Here is a 21,245-nt window from a genome sequence, read left to right on the forward strand (position 1 = left end):
CATTGCTTTTTGGGTGACTTGGGTAACATAAATCCTTCCAAAAAGTAGTGTAAGTAAGTTTTTAAAAGTCGTAATTTAAGTGCGGAGTTGCATCACCTTCTTTGTACCACATTGCACTGCGACCACCTTCAAAAATTTGAAAAAAAATAATGAAATACCTAGCTGGATGTCTTGGAATTGATTTATTCTCAGCTTAAAGAGCTAATGTCATATCCGTTTGAGGTCATTTAAAATCAAATTACGAGTCATTACTAGTGTCAGTATTCTACGCTGTAGAAATTAATGTGTTTCCTACCTATTTCAGCAATATTAGATCAAAGGTGTTGTTGGGTACAGAATGAAACTGCACACAACATTTATTGACCTCCTAGTTCAGGCCAACTCACCCTGATGCAAAGCATAAGATTATGTGATTCTAATTTGCAATGTTTATCAAGAAAATCTCGACAGCCGGCATCAGTGTGGCTCCATACCCCACAAAGCACTGGGCACAGAATGTATAAATAAGTTCACATACACATATACATGCACTCTTCCTGGAGCACCTTAACCACCTGTAATCATCTGCATAACCATTCAACGACGATCCAACAACAGTTCCCTTCACGTCTCTTGCCTTGGCTGGGGTTCTGAACTGAAAATATGCAAAACAGTCGTCCCCCTCATAGTTGTTTGTAGTGTCACAATCAGCCACCCAAGAGTGGGATAATAAACTTTATTCACCTTTCCGTGTTTCACAATCCATCCACAATCCACCCACCCAGAATTGGAAGGGAAGTCTGCCACCCATAACTCTCCCGGGTGCCATTCCGCATTAACTGCGAGCTTAGAAGGTATGTGAGTGAATGTACAGCACATTGAGGGTCGGAATGCAGTTTGCCAAGGGTCATTCGAAAGGGTTGGTGTTGGACATTCAACTTTATAGCCCAAGCTTTTCAGCTCGGCTCAACGGGAAATACCGGAACGTTAGAGGACGACTTCATATGCACACCTCAGCCCTCAGGTTGCCGGTAAATTATACCGAGACCGAGACCGTGTGACGGGTTCTGGAACTTAACTTCGCACGCTTTGAATAAAGGACTAAATCTCCGCAAGGTAGCAGTTCATTTGGACTGTGAGCCGTTAAGTTTCAAGGCTCAGACAGCACTTCGTTCTGGGCGCTTCAGGCAAACTCGCGGGAGTAGTTTTTCATATTTTGTGCGACGTCAACCACCCACATCTACCACCAAGAGTGGTTGAGATTTCCGTTGTCGGTGACTTTTGAGGCAGTGGGGCTTTTTCGAATAGAATGGTTTGTTTGTTTAACTTCATGATGAGGGACAAGTGAGGATTTAATAAAAAAAAAAAAGAAAGCACGCAGATCTAAGTTCAACAGCCTAGTTTTAAAAATTGCTTGCTTTCTGATCAGAACCTTAGACCAATAACAGTGACCTCAATATTCCAAAAATCAAGTTTCACCATCATTAGAATTTTGATTTATCACTATAATCAATTTTCAAAAGAAGAAAAGCGCCGCCTGGAGGAGGAACAGCTCGAGGAGCTGGAGCAGCTGCATCGTTCCCAAGAAACACGAAAGTTCTATCAGAAACTCAACGCATCCCGCAAAGGCTTCGTGCCGCAAGCCGAAATGTGCCGGGATAAGGACGGAGGCATCATGACGGACAATCGTGAGGTGATCAAAAGGTGGAAGCAGCACTTCGATGAACACCTGAACGGCGCACATGCAGGAGATCAAGACGGTGGGGGATGGTACATTGCCGGCGTAGCCAACTACGAAGAGGAGCCACTCCCAACGATGAGTGAGGTTAAGGAAGCCATTCGCCAGCTGAATAGAAACAAGTCGGCTGGGAAGGATGGCGTCGCAGCTGAACTCATCAAAAAGGGCCCGGACAAGTTGGCCGATTGCCTACACCGGTTGATAGTCCGGATCTGGGACATAGAACAGCTACCGGAGGAGTTGAAGGAGGGGGTTATATGCCCCATCTACAAGAAGGGCGACAAATTGGATTGTGAGAACTACCGAGCGATCACTGTCCTCAATGCCGCCTACAAAGTGCTGTCCCGAATCCTACTCCGCCGCCTAACGCCACAAGCAAACAGATTCGTGGGAAGTCATCAGGCCGGCTTCATGGAGGGACGGTCAACGACGGACCAGATATTCACATTACGGCAAATCCTCCAAAAATGCCGGGAACACCAAGTCCCTACGCACCATCTATTCATCGACTTCAAAGCCGCATACGACACGATCGACCGTAACGAGCTATGGAAAATCATGGACGAGAACGGCTTTTCCGGGAAGCTGATCAGACTGATCAAGGCGACGATGGATGGAACGCAGTGCTGACGGACTTCGGGCGTATCGTCGAGTTCATTCGAAAAGCACATGGGGCTTCGACAAGGCGGGAGTCTATCCTGCATGATGTTCAACGTGGCGCTAATAAATGATACTCGACGAATGGTGGGCTAAATTTGGGGCATGATTTTCTACAGATCCAGTCAACTTATTTGCTTTACCGATGACATTAATATAGTCGGCAGGTCATCTGCGGCGGTAGACGAGATTTTTCGCAAACTGAAACGTGAAGCAGGAAGGTTATTCATTCTAGAAATAAGAATATAAAAAAAAAGATTTTCGGAAAGTGAGAATCGAACTCACATCATTTAATTTATGTACCCTTGCCTATCCGACCACTTTTCCAGTGTAGGTACTAATTGAGTCAGACGAAAATGTCCAAGAGCTCGTAAATTAAAATTATCAACTGCTGAGACGGAGGCATCAATTTTTACCGAAAATTTAATAAAAAAGCAATAGTTTGTCAAGCCATATGTAAGTGTGGCATGCATGTTGTGACCGTTCACTATGTTACGGCCACGCTAGCAAAGGTGCACCCAGGGGAGCTGACCAAATCGTTTATTTTATTTAGGAGTTTAGGGTAGTTTTAAGGAAATTTCACCTAGCAAAGTAACAAATTAAAATCATAATAAATATTCTAAAAATAAATAAATAAAAAACAGTGAAATTTCATAGCTAGACTATCTGACAGGAGAAATGGCACAATAAATGAATAAAACCACACAAAATATACATGTCAGGTACTGTAAACAGCCTTATACAACACCACACGAACCACGACACACCCCTGAGCACTCCAGGAGTCGTCTAAATGCGATTTAGACGAGTCTGGAGGAAAATCTAGGAGGAGGGAAAATTGCGTTGAGCAACTTCCTCTTCGACTTGGATCGAGACCTCGAGGCAACTAACACCCAAAAATCTAAGCTGCAGTGCAGAAAGTTAAACTTTAAAATAGTGTCTCGCGCGGTTAAACGGGACGTCTTTACCCGTCGCGATAATCCGAGTGTTAAGCGGCTGAAACCACGATAGCGCCGATTACTATCGGGCACAGCCGGAAAATTTATCGAATTGACTGAACCCAGGTTGAGTGGCCTGATCTTCGTGTTGGACAAATACACGAGGTCCTCAATCACACTGAAAAGCCGATATCAAAGCTACATTGCCAAAACCACGTAGTAACTGGGACCGTGATAGCGCCAAGGTCTATCGGGTCCAGAAACGGAGACAGAGGCCGACGGTGTATCCAGATGGGGCCATAATCGATCAATCGGTGCAGTCGAATCCTTCCGAAGTCTGGAGTTTGGCATCGAGGTACCCACTTGCCCGGGAGAGCGTTGGCATTCTTGACCACGGTGACCACGGACGGCGATACAGAAGACCAAGCAACGGAGAGCCAAGGCAAGCAGCAGCGCGCATCGACGGGCCCTCACACGACACACCACACACTAAACCGCAAGTCGATTGTAATTTGAGAAGTAGGGAACTTAGGCCAGATTAGGGAATCAGGGAAAGTGCCAACAAGAAAGTTCAGGAAATAAAATAATTTGGTTCTGGCACTCTATCTCTGAGTTTTCACTTGGGCAAATGAGCCGACCCTGGGTGTCCTATTGAAGAGTTCTTGTGACTGAGCGGGCTGTAACATAAGGGATGTTACAATGTGAACACTGAATGAAACCAGCTGTTTTCAGTTCCTGAAGCGTCTTCGGCTGTTCATAATCCATATACATGATCACCCAGTACGGTTTTGCCCGGATTTGACATCAATTCTCTATTGAAAGAACACGATGGCTTAGTACCAATGCAACAGAGTCCAGATCGTATCGAATGAGATGAATATGCTAAATTGTTCTCAAGCGAGACAGATTGAAGTTCTTTGGGCCCATAACAAATCTTATTTGAGAAAACATGTGAAGTTTTCAGATTCTATCAAAAACTTTGCAAAAGATTGGATAAAAGTAGCCAAAATTCAACGCAAATATCTTATTATTCGATCACCCGTTTCGAATTATGATTTCACTAAGAAAACATCTCCATATTATATAAACCACAAATAAAAAGATAAGTCCAAATGTTCCGAGGCCTTCGATAAAGTCAATAAAGTTGTGGAATGAAATAAATTATATGAGATCAAGAAATCCGAAGCATCTACATGTAGGGCAAGATAATGTTAAAAAAAAAATAAGTTCTTTTTCCTTATAGATCAAAATGTTAGCTTTTTCAAGCGTTATACTCTTATATCTTGGTAAAATCACAATCTGATTATAAATAAGAAATATATAAATTTTTTACACTTTATGTTTTCGTTACAAGTGTTTCTTTTTATCAGAAATTATTAATCGGTTTTTCCTATTAACCCTTTAATGCATAGTGTTGTTTTAAAACAACACTAATCAAAATCCAAATATCTCGAAAACGCGTGGATATTTTTGAGTAATGTATTCACAGAAAATATTTCAGAGATTAAAAGACACTAGCTCATGGTATTTTCATCACGATATTTCAATATATCTATGAGATATTGCACAAAGTATGCGGAAAAATTGCAAAAATCAAATTTATTAATTTTTTTTGAAAAAAGTAGTTTTTGGAAAATCACTGTTATTTCTTCAGATTTGCAAGTTCTAACATTTTTTTTAATCTCAATCAATCACAAACACTTTTTTGTACCCAATTGACAAGGTTTGGAAGAAATTTGCAATATCGTATTGAAAGGAATTAAGAATTTCATAAATTATTTTTTAAGTTTGATGGGTCATAACTTGTAAAATATTCAAAATATCGACTTCAAACCTATTGAGTTTTGTTATTCGAATTAAAATGATATAATTTCACTGAATAAATTACTGCTATCCTCATTTAAAAAAAGTCATGCATTTAAGGGTTAATTTAAATATTTGATCATTGAAAATAAATGATTTCTCTTTTGTCAAACGATATAAGACCAAAACTGTTGATAACAAAAAAAAAAAGAAGGTTCAGGAAGATTCAGAGCGACAGATGTTTTCATAATCTGCTTCTGACCCATTTCAGCGTGACTTCCCAACGATTGCAAAACAATTATTTGGTATATTGGTTGTTAACTTTTCGGTTTATTGCGCTCATTAGAAAAAATAATACCTTTAAGATCAAAATAAGGATCGCTTCAATCTGGAATCAAAAGTGTTATTATTGGACGGAAAATTATCAGAATAAAATCAATAGAAATCGTGACGTCACAACGTCACTACTACGTGAGTCTGGCGTACCTCAAGGATCGATTTTGGGGCCAATGCTGTTTTCTCTCTTTATTAATGACCTGCCATCTGTTTTAAAATACTGTAGCGTTCAGATGTTTGCTGATGACGTTCAAATATATTTCTGTTCTGACAACTCGTTACCAATGGAAGCTGTTGGTGACAAAATAAATTACGACTTAGAACAAATCAACCAATGGTCTATTCAGAATATTCTACCTGTTAACCCAGCTAAAACCAAGGCTCTATGCTTCAGTAGACCCAACAGAAATATTAATATCCCTACGCTTTATCTGGCGAATTCTGAGATAGTTTTCACCGATTATGCTGAAAATCTTGGCGTCATTTTTGACCGTGAATTGTTATGGAACAGGCAAGTCAATAAACAGTGTGGCAAAATTTATGGATCTTTGAAACAGTTAAATCTCACCACGAGGAACCTTGATGTCCAAACTAAATTAAAATTGTTCAAAAGCTATGTTTATCCGTTATTCATTTATGGCGATTTTATCTATTCAAATTGTTCTGCTAGGTCCATGGACAGACTCCGTGTTGCTCTGAACTCATGCGTTCGTTACGTTTACAACTTATCTAGGTATTCCAGTGTTTCCCACCTACAAAAAAATTTTATAGGCTGTTCATTCTATAATTTTTACAAATACAGATCCTGCGTAGTTATCCACAGAATACTTCATAAAGAAGCTCCACAATATATCAAAAGACTTTTCGTTCCTGTGAGAAATTCAAGAACACTGAATTTAACTATTCCATCACATTGCTCGGTTTATTTTAATAACTCGTTTCTCGTTAGAGGCATCTCGACCTGGAATAATCTTCCTATCCATATTAAATCCTTAAAAACGAAATCAGAATTCAAAAAAGCTTCACTTACAAGATTTGCATCGATAAGACAGTAATCGGTTATTTTTATAGTTAGGTATAAAAGTTCGTCAGAAACGAAATTTGATCAATATTCAAAATCACAAGTTAATAACCTAATTGTAACACATCAAAAAGAATGTACAAATCTTATGTTGCATGAAAAAAAAAAAAAAAAAAAAAACGTCCCACTTTTTCAATGTTTCCGTTTTTTCAACAACACCGAACTTTTCTGTTCTCTTATTCAATCAGATTTTAAGAAAATTTCAGAACAGTATCAATTCATCACAACAACAAAGATGCAATTTTGATTTTTTGACATTTTTATTTCAATTTTTTGAAGAGCGATTCAGTTTTGTGGGGACGTCACGAAATGTTATGTTTAGCTGTATAAAATGAATCAAAGTATTATCTTCATATTTATGCATTATTAACAATAAAAGTTTAGAAACTGTATGTATGTATGTATGTAAATAAGCCACCATGGGTGCACGGATTCACCGCAGTTTCGTCAACGTATGCGCTTAGTTGCATTCTTTAGATTATAAGTACAGCAAATCTGCAATGCAACTCACCACATACCCAACACCATGGCTTGGTGTGAACTGTTATGAACTGAATGCTTGACGTGTAGGCGTATGTGTTTTTTGGATGAACGAGTCAACCATTTACTCAACCGTATTAAATTTATAACATTTTTTGGTGTTATTAATCTACGACAGGTATTACGCATACGTTTAGACACCTGGGCAATTGGCAACTGATTGGTCGTTCTAATACTTTTATATATGGTTATTTAATGAGGTTATCTTACCTTACCTTACAACTTTAATTTTACCATTTTCAACTCACAACTTACCATTTTTACAAAAAATTGATTTCACCATTCTTTTCAACAGCCAAATCTTACCATTTTTAAACTCAAACCTTACCATATGCGAAATTTATTATTTAAAAGAAGAAAATATAACATGAATTAAACAAAAGTATAATTAAAATAGGTGTAGTGCTGATAAAGAATAAGGATATTGATTGAGTGAATAAAAATTTAGGGAAAAAAACGTTCTTATGAACTTTATAGCTTCAAAAGAAAGTAATAAAAATAAAAAAGCAATTATTCCTACATACACCATTGGGTTATTATAACATGTTAATCAATTTTTTGAGAGGGAAAATGACGATAGTGAAAAAGTTGAATCAAATACTACAAAAGCTATAAGAAAAAAAATCAAACTTGTTAATTTAACTGGTAGTGTATAGGTACATTTCCGGAATGTCTCAATCAAGGGAAACAAAAGTCATAAATTGGAAACTTCTCACACGCTAACTTTTGGCTACCCCTTAAGGGCGTAAAATTGACCCGTTATTGAGAAACTCCACTATCTGTCAAATAAAGGGTCCTTTTGGCGGATCAAAATCACCCTTTATTTCGAAAAGCTAGAGTCCGCTTCAAAGCGGTAGTTTAAGATAATGTTACATGTTGAAAGCGTTATTATTTGTCCGGTAAATTGCCATTGATGTGAAAAATTGTAAGTATTTTGTGCATTTATTTTGTTTTCTTTGTGGAATTCTAACCATTCGTGTTTTTATTTCAAAACTGCACTGTTCCGGATGACGGTAACGAAAATATGCCGTTGTTTGAAACCGGATTCACGGCGGTGGATGGTAAATAAAAAAAATGAATGAATTCATACTTTTATATATGTGTCTTTAAATAAATAGAATTGAATATAATATTTTGTAGTGATTTATTTCCCGGCAAACATATTTCCCATTGGCAGCTCCTGAAATTTCCACCATACGAAAGCGTCTTAAATAAGGGGTAATTTTCATCCGGTATGAGCGTTTGAAATAAGGGGTAATTTTTACCCGTTACAAGCGTTATGAGGCTGAGTACCCCTTAAAGGGTACAGCGACTTTATCCTTAAAAAAGGAGTTCTCCCAGTCTTATTGAATAACGGGTCAAAAGTATTCGTTAAGGGGTAGCCAAAAGTTAGCGTGCACCGAATAAACGTTAGGTGTGTTCAACAAAACTCAATCGAAATCAATTGAAATGGATTGACAGTTGATCAGCTGTTTTTCCAATTGACTTCGATCGATTTCTATCAGGCTGCTGAATGAACAGCCAGACACTAATACTAATGCGCTTAGTTTGTTTTCATTTTTTATTCGGCTGCGCGCTTCAAGCATTTCCACAAATTTTGCGGACAGCAAACGCTGAGGCTGAGATGCGACGTCGTGATCACGCAACTGGAATTCATCTAGACGATCGGGAACTTTTCTATGAAAAGAATGTCGATGACGATTATGTTCACCTATAGCAAAGCGGCTGAGAAAGCTGCTGAAGGAATGGCGGAAAACTTGGAAGATACCAAGGTGCATAGCATCAAGGAATGGGTTTCTATGTTGGGTACACGTACCGAAATCGCTAACCGATTTTAAAGCAAGGGTCAGTATGTCTACCGCGATAAAGTCCGACGAATGTGCGAACTGAAAAAATCGAGTTTTGTTGTTGCTTATCCGGATTTGGTGAACAACCAACATGTTCAGGCCTATTTTTTGCCAGAAACACCTTTTCAAAAATTGGAAATTAATGATAAAATTGCCAGGGAAATAGTCTTGAGCATCTATCCCACATACAAAAATAATATTAAATGTCATCATGATATTAAGAAATAAAATTCAAAGTATTAATTTAAAATTTATTTTGGCATCTTACTCTATTTGACAAACACTTTCACCACACTTTTTGACCAGTTGCTGCAGCAAGAAGAAGAAGAAGTTGCTGCAGCAAGCACACTGACTAATGAGACCTACGCAGAAACACCGACACCGCACCGACGGATGCTACCAGCACCGCACCACCCAAGACGGACCACATCAACACGAACTCCCTGTAGCAACTGATTTGACTCACACCAGACTGCTAGCACTGCACCACCACCCCGGCACAGAACCACTGGCACAACACCACTGACACAGCACCACCGACGCTGCACCGGTTGACTCCACTGTAACTTGCACTGCACGACAGAAATTAAAAACAAATCGAACCAGCTGTTTTTGACAGTAAACAACTGCATGTGTGTTAGTGTAATAGAAATCGATAGAAACGAATCCTGCCTCTGAGCTTGATCGTTCTCGATTGGTTTCGATCGATTTCGATTGGCTTCATTGAACGTCAATTGGATTCGTTTCGATCACAACATTGGCTGAGTGAACAACAATTTACCAATCGAAATCGATTGAAACCGATTTCAATTGCCTGTTGAACACGCTTGTTCTGCTCTCTGCTGTCGCGCAACCCGTGCAACGCTTGCTTCGATGCTGCTTTTGAATTTACCTACTGCTCAAACAAACGATACCACTAGCCGCGGGACTTGTCTGAACACGTTTTGACGCATGATGCACAATTTATTTCCAATTGAGCTTTCACTCTTTTTTTTTCTTAACACCTCTTGCGTTACTTATTAGGGGCTTTTATAGTTAAAGTTAACTCACATCCACAAACCAACAGTACCGCCTGCATCACCAAATAATCCCGACTCGCAGCAACATGTTCGTTCCCGTACGCATACGCACAGATTTCATGTTTAAATAACAAATTCGTGCCTTGTTGGTTGTTTTTTTATGCCACTCCAAATCACCAAACCCGAAGATTTTCCAGGTAAAATATTTCTTTAATCGTTCAATTTCACTTTTAATCGTACCGTCAACTGGGGCAACATGCAACAATTTTCAACTTCAATGGCTTCTAAAAAACTTATGTTCACAGTTAATCGTATTCTTTATGCATCAAAAGTTTTAAGGATGCTGGGGCATCAAATTGGCGTAGTTGAAAAAAATATTGGTTTCTTCAGTTATTTTTAATTTTCTAAAAACATGCGATTTTCACACTCCTTAGAAAATGGGGTAACTTGCAACAATCTTTGTTTTAATGAAAAATCTTATGAACACGTACGAAAATTCATAGTTTTTAATATATTTGCGATGCTTTAAAGACTTTTACGCATGACAACATCAATTGCAGTAGTTTTTGGGTCTGTGAAAAGAAATTTTCACATTTTTTCTGAAAATAAGGATGCTGCATACATTTAGGGGTTAAATAATACTACAAAAAATTCTACAAACTGAAATCATAAAAATAAATGTTTGGATGAATGAAATTTAAATGTTTAAATGTTTATATGTTTATTCCAGCACATGGAGACGAGATTTACAAGGTATTTCTTTGATTTGCATTTTGTTGCATTTAACCCCAGACACCTAACTGAATTTTAAAAATATTAATTTTAAAAAATTGGGAGATTGTTCGAAAAATATTTTTACACCAACAATGTTGGTATAACATGAGGAAACCTGGAAAAAGTTTGTAGGTTATTTTATCAAGCCGATCCGTCATACTGGGTAAAGTTTTTTTCGGCATCAAAAAATGTTAAAATTTGTACATTTATTGCTCGATTTTTCAAATTTTACAGAAAAATAAAAAACTTAAGACAACTAGCTTAAGATGCGAGAAATTATGTCATCATCATTTTGTTATCATTAAAAGATAATTTTATTACAATACATTAAATTAAAAATTGATTCAATGTAGTGTTGTATAAATGTTGCATCGAATCCCGCTGTTGCATGATGCCCCGTTTGACGGTATCAGAAATAGCAGCATAAAGACGAATTAAACAAACTATCCCAACCGGCGTTCCACAAAACCACACTTCAACATTTAATCTTGCTGAAAAAAACGCGCCACAAGCATTGATTGCACACAGATTTGTTTTACTTCAAATATATAGGTAATCGAATGTACCGTAATGAAATTCTTCTGAAAATCATCCAGAAAGCCGAAATGAAACATAACAAATTTTCAGTACCTATCACCCAAAGCAACAGAACAAAAACGCGGCGAGCAAAATAAATAGCCATTCGCGATGAAAGCATAAAGCAGACTCAACAATAAAAGTTTAGAAACTTAACAAATAATAAGATTAGGTCATTAAATAGATACATTTTTCTTTTTCAAAAAAATGTAGTGCATTAAATCCAAAAAGGCCCATATAAGCAGAATAGGTTAGCAACACTTCGGACAAAAATTTTCTTCGAAATTTATTTGTGTGATCACGTCAATATTATTCAAAAAAAAAAACCAGCACTAGGAAACTTTATTCGTAAAAGCGTTTAAATCTGGGGCGGGATTATGGAACTCGAAACAATCGAGTTTCGTTCGATTCGACCTACTTTGGCATTACCGATCTTGAACGAGCTCGATTCGATTGGAACGTTTTCTAGAGTACTAGATTTTCGAGTACTAAAACGTCAATTTTGTCATTATGAATCATTGTGTCCGAGAATTTTTTGCTCGAAACGAAAACAAAAATCTCGACAGCTATAAAGTTTTCGACCGTTTGGATAATTTCGTGAAAATAAGTTAGTTTGCAGAAAATTCCAATTTTAAACGTATGGCTTGTGGTTTTCATCTAAAACGTAAGTAAATATGTCGTTGTTTAGTGTATTTTTACCGTATCTCATGCATTTATTTTTGCTTTAGGACTATAAAATCGCCACGACAAATTATGAGTGCCAATAACAATTGAATTGAATTTATGACGGATTTCATGGAGGAGAATCCAAATCTCGCAAAAGGACTGTTGAAAACCAATGACGCTAAAAGGACTTCCCACAGATTATGGGAAGAGTTGAAAAATGGACTTAACGAGCGAGGTCCTCCTGCGCGGGGAGTTACAGAGTGGAAAAAAGTAAGTTAATTCATAACAGTGCCTGCTGATGTGAAACCCGGGATCTGAAATCTTTATTTTTTGTTTTACTTTATTTGTTATATGATTTTCTAAATTTTGAAAGCATTATGAGTTATGGTGCGTTTTTTCAAGATTGACGTTAAAAGTTATAAAAATATTATAAACAAAATCGATTATTGTGTGCTTGGTTTTCAACTGCACAAATAGTATACATTTTTTTATTACTTATGTGTGGGCGGATTATAAGTACAAGGTCAAGAACAAACTTTGCCACAACATAACCAGCGCAAACAAAACGGGAGGCGGTCCAAATAAAACCAAACAGTTGAATTTATATGAAGAAAGTGTGGTGAGATCTGCCGATCTGTTGCTGGTATTGCATCGGAAAAATCGTTTGGTTGCCGGAAGAGGCGTCTTCCGTCGTTAGATGAAATTTCGGAACCCTCCATGGAAGCTCGATCGAATGATGAAAATGAAGTTTTTGTTAATGAATATATGGCAGAAGAGTTGGGCGGCTTTCCTTCAGCTTCGGAGGAGACTGGACGTCTACGTGACATGGATACTGGAACTGGAGCTAGGACAAGTAAGCGGATTAATGGAAAGAAGGATAAGCCAGAATTTTTTCGAAGATACGTTGAAGCGAAGGAAGAATCGAACCAAACACAAAAAGCTCTGTTACAAATCAAGCAAGAAAGCTTGGAAATCAAAAAACAAATGCTTGAATTGGAGTTGAAAAAATTTGATTCCATCCAATCCAATCCAAGTATTCGAACTGAAAGGAATTAATACATTATTTGTTGTTCTTATTAATGAATATACATATTTATTTCTGCGTAAAATATTATCCCTGTAGTCAACAAAACTAGCATTCTTCATTTTAGTCAAGCAAAAAGTTTCTGATTGCGTCCCGAATTTTTTGGGCCCTTCTGTCTAATACACGATCATTTCGCATCTCAGCTGTTACTGATAATTGATCCACGGGTAATAACATATAATCTAAATCAAATGCTACATTATAAGCAATACACATGTTTTGTAACGCACAACACACATTTATAATTGCTGAGATCTTCTTCGGACTGTATCGAAGCTTACGATCGGACGATAGACACCTCCAGCGAGATTTTAATACACCAATTCCTCTTTCTACCGAGCATCTGGCAGTGGAAAGTATAAGGGAGAATGAGGATACTTGATCCCTGGGGATACTTGATTCCTTAGCTATATCTCGAAACTGGAATGTCTTACAAAGATCAAATGTTCTAGAAAAATGCGCCAAAATGAGCAAAATAACAATGCTTGTTGATTAAAAATTTTCAACAAAATAATTGTTTGAGTAATTGAACTTTGTTTGAAAAATTTCACAAAATGTAACTGGAAGATCTTTTTCCATCACTTTAAAATGTTCCTTACATGGGAAATTATGAAAAAAATATTTGATTCAATGTATCAATCGTTCGAGCGTAAAATGAACTTCATAATGCCATATTTTCAAAGCAATGGAAAACTCTCAACTTTTTCCAGAAAAAGTTTTCTAAAATGTTGATTATGGGTACAATTGATCCCCCTTCCAAACGGCATATTCTTCTTCTGAATTGATCGTTATGATTGCTGATTAAAAAATTACTAATATTTATCCAAAAACTAATATTTATCAAACAATTGTCTGAAGAAAAGAGCGAAAATAATTAATTTTCTCTTAATTATAAAAAATAGCGCCTTTAAGTATGCAATGATATTAGCGTTGAGACAAAGTTATAGAATTTTCTTCTTATCTCTGCTATAAATTGTGAAATGAGAACAAACATGACCAAAATAGTCAATTAACATCTTGGGGTTTTGATTGATTTTTATACAAGGATTAGGACTTCCTGAATAAAAGATCAAGTCTCCTTCAATAGGGGATCAAGTCTCCCCCAACTTCAGAAAAATCGCAATTTTTTTACTTCCACGAAAATGCTTCTAGTTCATCAACGGGTTCAAGTATCGTTCTAATTTTTGGAGCATAGAAACTTGAAGTTACAAGCTGTCAGAAAATGTCAAAGTCGGCAGGTTGCTAAATTTTTCCAAAAAGATATGGTGAAAATAAGAAAAGGGGATCAAGTATCCCCACTCTCCCTTACTGTTGAACTTTTCTTCCCCTGAACCATAATAAGCATTTCGGTATGGTGTTAACAGCCAAGGTGCTAAGCAATATCCACTATCACCTGAAATTCAAATCACTTCAATAAAATTTTTACGTTCACTGAGCTGTAAGCTTACCTAATAATCTAGATTCTCTATTCCGCAAGTTTTCTTCGAAAAACTCTCGCTCTGCACTCTTGTCCCACACAAATGAGTCGTGAGCAGCTCCACCAAAACGGGGATTTATGGCCAGAATGCGATTGTTATGGTCGGTTATCTGTGGGTTGAAAAATATTATTCATGGGCAAAATTTTTTCAAAAACTAAAAAGTGTTATAGTTACTTACTATCATGGCGTTGATACTGTGAAACCCTTTTCGATTAAAATACATGTGTTCGTCCTTTGTAGGTCTCAAAATGGGTATATGGGTACCATCGATACACCCTACGACACCGGGTATCTTGAATTTATCAAAGTAGTGCTTTTTTGTTTCATTGAAGGAATGCGTATTTACAGACAGGTCGGCAACACTGCGAGGAAAAGACTGGTCGAGTTTCGGTCCGCGGAATTTTCTAAATTTACTGTATAAGTATTGCGTAGTTTTTGCGTTTAATGTCTGTTTCTAGAGTGAAAGTGAATTGTGTTAGCGTGTTTTGTGGAGTTGCAGAGTTTTAACTTGAGAGTGTTGAATAATTCACAATTTTCTTTCATGCATTTTGGCCTGACCTTAATGTGTTCAATTTTATCTGTACGCGTGTGTGCGTGTGTGCTGCTCGACGGAGCGCTGGTGCTACCGATTTTCGTGGTTGCTTCGGCGATGTTTTTTTTCTAAAAAAATAAAAGCTGCGGATTGTGAAGAGGTGAAGTTTTCTTAGGGATATCTGAGTGAGCAGGGAGTTATTTTAGGAGGCATTTGATTAGATGGTGATTAGCTGATAAATGACATGATGCTTGAATGAAGAGGGGATAAGTATTTATTGAGAAGTTCGACTGGGTCAAGTATAATCGGCAGAAAAATAATGATTCTCTTCTGCGATGTTTTTAATGCGAGTGAGATGTGTCCGTGACAATATATTCCATGACACAAACCGGTAGAAGCAGCTTCCAGATAATTCCACATTTTGGCATTTGCGAAGTGGCGCTAGTGTAGCTTATTGTGAAGTGGAGCTGTTCTGTTACCGTAGAGGATCCTATCATCATGAACAAATAGAATTTCTACATAAAAGATAAGTACATGTTCTTACCTTTTTTATTATATCCTTTCTTAAATTATTCTCAAAATATCTTACATGTTAATAACATTATTGCCATAAAAGTACAACTCGATCCAGTCCCACCGACAAATTTAGGTCCATGTCTGAACTGCACAAATATAAAATATTCAACTTTAAGAAGAGGTCATGAAGTTTCGTTCATTTGAAATGAGACAACTTGCTGACAGTGTTGCCGGAAATTCAGAAAACAGTTAGTTTTTAATTTTTTATTCAATACCTAGTTTTTATAATATTAAATTATCAAACAAATTGAATATTCGGAAAATTTAGAAAAAAAAATTCTAACAATACTTTAAAATAAAAATATAGCAAGACAAAACTAATTCAGTTGTAAAAATGTATAAGGTATGTTATAAACTAATTTAACCATATTATTTTTCAGCCAATCATTATCAATTCACCGGATGAGTAATTTTATTGTTATATTTTTCAGTTATTTTTTCTGTTATATTATTATTTGAAGACCTTAGGATCAGATTGATGTAAGTGCTAAAATAATCAATTTTGAGTTAAGTATCCCAATCGATTCTTCATTTCAATCTAGTTAGTGCAAAATAAAATTTGGTATACTTTATTCACATTTTTCCGAATTCAAACAGCTCTAATTCTAAAAATGTATAAAAAATCAAGCAACTTGTCAATCTTGAAACGCTTTTTCTAAAAACTAGCATTTGGATACTTACATCCTCGGATCCTAAGCGCATCATATACATAAATTTCAATACATACATACGTTTTACAAGTTCATTTTTTAGATTTAATTTTAGGTGATTTTAATGTGCGACAATGGAGTTATGAAACGATTTTAATCTTCTCTAGGACTTTCAGGGTGATTTATTTTTTTTATTTTTTTTTTAAATGCAAACATACGTTGAGTGCGGAGGCTTACCTTCATCCCTGCTAAAGCATGATGTGCACATAGTTCTTTGTTTTGCTTCTGTTTAACAATACCATAGTTTATTTCAGCTTTTGAAACTTGTAGTTAATAATTTCACAGTTATTATAATCGTAATTTCATGATCAATGGTGCCAAAATCAATAGTTGTGTGTTTCTGATTGTTTACCCTGTATTGCTGCGATGAAAATTATATCACATTAATTTAATTTAAATTTATTGTAGGTATCCATATTTATAAATTCACTATCACAAATTAACTTTTTTTCGTAAGGTGTTCTAGTTGTGTCTTTTCATTAAGATGTTCGTCACTCTGTATTTAATTTATTACATATGAGGCCCTTAGAGCCAAAGGGGTATAAGTGCATAAAACCTGATTTCGAGAAAAAAGCACTTGAACTTCGTTGTGTTCCAGTAAATTCCATAGATATTTTTTATGATTTTTTTTCATGTGAATGATTTTTCTAAATAAAAACAAAGCATTTTACAACATTTTCCCAAAAAACAACGTTTATTTGACGTTTATTGAGGCGATACATATTTTTTAAATTTGGTACTTATACCCCTTTGGCTCCAAACACATGCACTTATACCCCTTTGCCACCAAGTAAATTCACTTATACCCCTTTGCCACCAACAAATTTTCACATCCAGGTTTTTTGATCTTATTGATATGGGTAGGAAACCATAAATATTCATTGCTACAAGAGTCAATTAGTTTTCGTATAAATATATTTTTTGTTGTTTTGATGAGAATTATACTCTGGTACAGTAGGTTAAGAGATTTTATGGCTGAAGATCGACCTGGTCTTGGCAACTTCTACTAAATCTCTCCAAACAACGTTTTTTCATCTAGATTAGTTTATAATAATTCGTGAAAGGTATTTTCCTCTAAATTCCAATCACCACGTGTTTTGTACGTCTTTGCCTAATCAATTGGGTATTGGAATGGGACTTGCGGTCACTCTGAGTTGGTTTTTTACAGTAAATTAACGATAGGCGCTTCAATATTAACCCAATTATCTCGTACAAATACATTTTTTTTGTACTTTATAAGCCTTTAATCCGTGACACACTTCATATATCCAGAAATCAGGAATTTGTGATCCGCAAATTTGTTATTGAAATAGAAAAAATAATTAAATATATTAATTTTTTTTCTACTAGAATTATCACTAAATGCAATCAGATGAATCATAGTTGATGGTAAATTTTTAAACATCATCAGCTATTCAAAAGAAAAGTGAATTACATTAATTTTAAAATTTTTTGGTCCCGATGAAAAAACATTACTTTCATGAAATCAAGTTAGGGTTGGTGGCAAAGGGGTATAAGTACATCAGTTTAATGAACTTTGGAGGCAAAAGGGTATAAGTGCAGCACTTATATCCCTTTGGCTCCAAACAAAATGGAAATTTCAGTTAGCACGATTTTTTCAACGAGATCTAAACATAACAAAATAGTGAAATAAAATTATGATTAAAATAGCATATGATGATTGACAGTCAAGGATTCGTTCTAGATGGTTATCTCGATTTTTTCCATTTTGTCACTTATACCCCTTTGGCTCCAAGGGCCTCATATGAACATATTTTAATTACAAATGGGTTCTCATTTATATAAGGCCACATGTTGATTTGCTTTTTTTGTATAACTGCTCTTTAAAAATCATTAATAGAATTCTGTTTCCCAGGTCGTATCGCATCCTTATGTTTCTCTATCAGTTTTTATTACCTATTTCCATAAAACAATTCTTTTTAAATATTTGGTAAGATATGTTAGTTTTTATCTCTTAAAATTTAAAACAAGTGTTAGGGAAGGCGCAAACTTTTGAAACAGTTTCAAAACTTTTTGTTATATTAATTTTCCAAATTGTAAGGCTTTATTATTTTTACTGCTATACAACTTATGATTCATGATTTCACTCATTTGTATTTTCAGTTTCCAGTCTGCATAGTGTGAATTGCTTATTTGTAAATTATTTTTTATATTATACTATTTTCGTTATCTTCAGAATCTAATATTCACTGGTTATTTGTTCCTAACACAGGTGTTTGGAGTTCATCAATTCAATAATTTATTCATTTATTTAAAAATGATGTAGACACATATTTTACATGGATTCTATTTCATAATATTTCATTATCATACATTATTTTATGCTAAATTATATTATATTTCGTTACCATCACATATTATTCTATTTTTCATTATATAACTTTATTTATATCATTACATTATTCTTATTTACTTCATTACAATGTTTTACTTTATATCCATTATTATTCCATCAAACGAATGGGTTCGGGGCATCAGGGTATCCTTCTTTTGCAAAAGGAACAGGTAGCGGTATGTGCTCGTTACCTGTTTCGAATACTGGACGTTTCTCAACTTATGTCAAGGGAATTTGGCATGACTGAGAAAAAGATAGTATTTGATTACTTTTTGCAAAATAAGGACGCACTCTTTTTTCGGAAGCTTTGGGGGCGGGATTATAATTTGCATGCTATCTTGGTTAGTCAACAACATGGTTATAGCTTCTCGAGACTTTTCCCCTTCTCACCCTGGATACCGTAAGTGCCTCTGTTTACGATTCTATTCCCTTGGCAGTCTCATTGAGTGGCTATGATTGTTTTGCGTGGTAACCAAGATGGACGCGCAGGTTATTTTTTTGGCCATAACCGCGGCGCTGCCGCAAACCCAAAGTGGATACATACATACATACATACATACATACATACATACATTGAAGGAATGCGTATTTAATCCGATCCATTTTTCACAGAGGGTTTCTTCTAATAGAGATATTAATTCGCTAAATATCGTAAAAATGGTTGGCTGCGCCAATCCAAGCAAAAAGCTGGCTCCCACGTTGGTTTGATAGGATCCACTAGCTAGTAGATTTAAAGTGGCTGCCAATTTCAACGTAGAAGGAATAGCTGAGAATTACGAAGTTTGCGGGAACTCGGTTGTTTCAAGAATATTCTTGAAAGCTTCTCGACTCACTCTGAAATACTGACGAAACCTTGAAAAGCATGGAAATTGTTACTTCAATCCAATATACAAGCAGCTAAACAAGACTCACTGATTTTCATTCAGAGAAAGAGGATCACTTTTATCCCGCAGCTGACGTCTCTGTGGTGCAAGCATACAATCATCGTCACTGTCGCTTCCGTAGAAAAACATGTCGAGTTTCTTTTTTAAGCACTATCTTCGCAAAGTAATATTATTCGGAAAAAAATGTTCGGCGTTTAAAATAAATTCAGCAAATAAAACTTTTGTTTTTGTTAACAAACTCCAAAACTTGACACTTCGTTTCGAGATGATCTACTACCCGGTTTACTCGAAATCTAGTACGTTAGAATTTAGAACTCGAACGAGATACGTAATATCGATTCTAATTCGATTCGAGTTAAAACTCGAAACGTATAGGTATCTCGAATCGAATAGGATTCATAATTTCACCCCTGTTTCTGAATCACTTAAATACATATTTAGAAATGAAAATAAAAATAAGTGATAATTACAAAAGCTTTCTATCTGTTTAGAATTCGTGAATGTACACTTGAGTGCCCAAATAAGCCGATTTATGAAAACCTTTTTTGATGCAAGCTTAAATTGTTCTTTGGCCTAGCACAAAGACCAATTATAAATTTAGGGGATCGGACCATGGAAAGAGATGGCTCAATTAGCCGGAATTTTGCATGTAATTATGAGAAATTCTGTTTGAAAAGTACATGAAAACTTAGTGTTTCCAGATGTTCTTAAGTCTCTTTCGAAACAATTCGTCTAATCAGAGATAAGAGAAGAAAACACAATAAGTATCGCAAAAGCAAAGTTCAGTCGGATAAAACTGCTTACCGAGCTGCGTCTAATGCCTTCAACACATTGCATAGAGCCCAGCGTATCACATATTTGAATGAACTTCAAAGAGGTATTCAAGCTGAACCGAAGCGTTTTTGGAAGTACGTCAATTCCAAGCGCAAAACTAATTTGGTTTCAAAAAACATTCGTTTCAACAACAAAAGTGCTAGTACTTTCGTTGAGGCTTCTGAATTATTTGCCGAATATTTTCGCAGCATTTACAACGCAAATTTTTTGGTTGCAGAATTAGAATTGCAAGTCACGGCAGAGGTTATGCCAGAATCGAGCGTATCGACGGATGATCGGCAGAAAATTTCTCAGCTTGATGAATCCAAAGTAAGTGGACCTGATGGTATTCCAAATTCATTGAAAAGTCTCTACAATTGCTCTTCTCAGCTTCCATTCATGATGGTTTATTCAGCAAACTATGGAAGATCTCACACATTTTGAAGATTCACAAGAATGGTTCAAAACTGCCCGCTGAAAACTATCGAGGGGTGGCTATTCTTTCTGCTATACCAAAAATGTTCGAGAGCATAATTTACGACCAGATGTACCCATGGCTAGAAAGAAAGATGGCAGATGTTCAGCATGGATTTTTTTAAAAAGCGATCTACTGTGACGAATTTAGCAGAATTTGTTTCCCGAAATTTTCAATGAATGCCGCAGGGTTCGCAAGTTGATGTCATATATACAGATATGTCTAAAGCTTTTGACGTTATCAATATTAAGGGGGGGGGGGGGGGGGGTAGGGTCTAATGGGTATAAAAAAACACCATTTTCACGATTTTTTTTTCTAGAGCTATCGTTCAAACAAATGTATTCAAATTTTTTGCATTATACAATGCATTGTTAAAAGAACAT

The sequence above is a fragment of the Uranotaenia lowii genome, chromosome 2 (assembly GCF_029784155.1).
Source record: "Uranotaenia lowii strain MFRU-FL chromosome 2, ASM2978415v1, whole genome shotgun sequence".
Lineage (NCBI taxonomy): Eukaryota > Metazoa > Arthropoda > Insecta > Diptera > Culicidae > Uranotaenia > Uranotaenia lowii.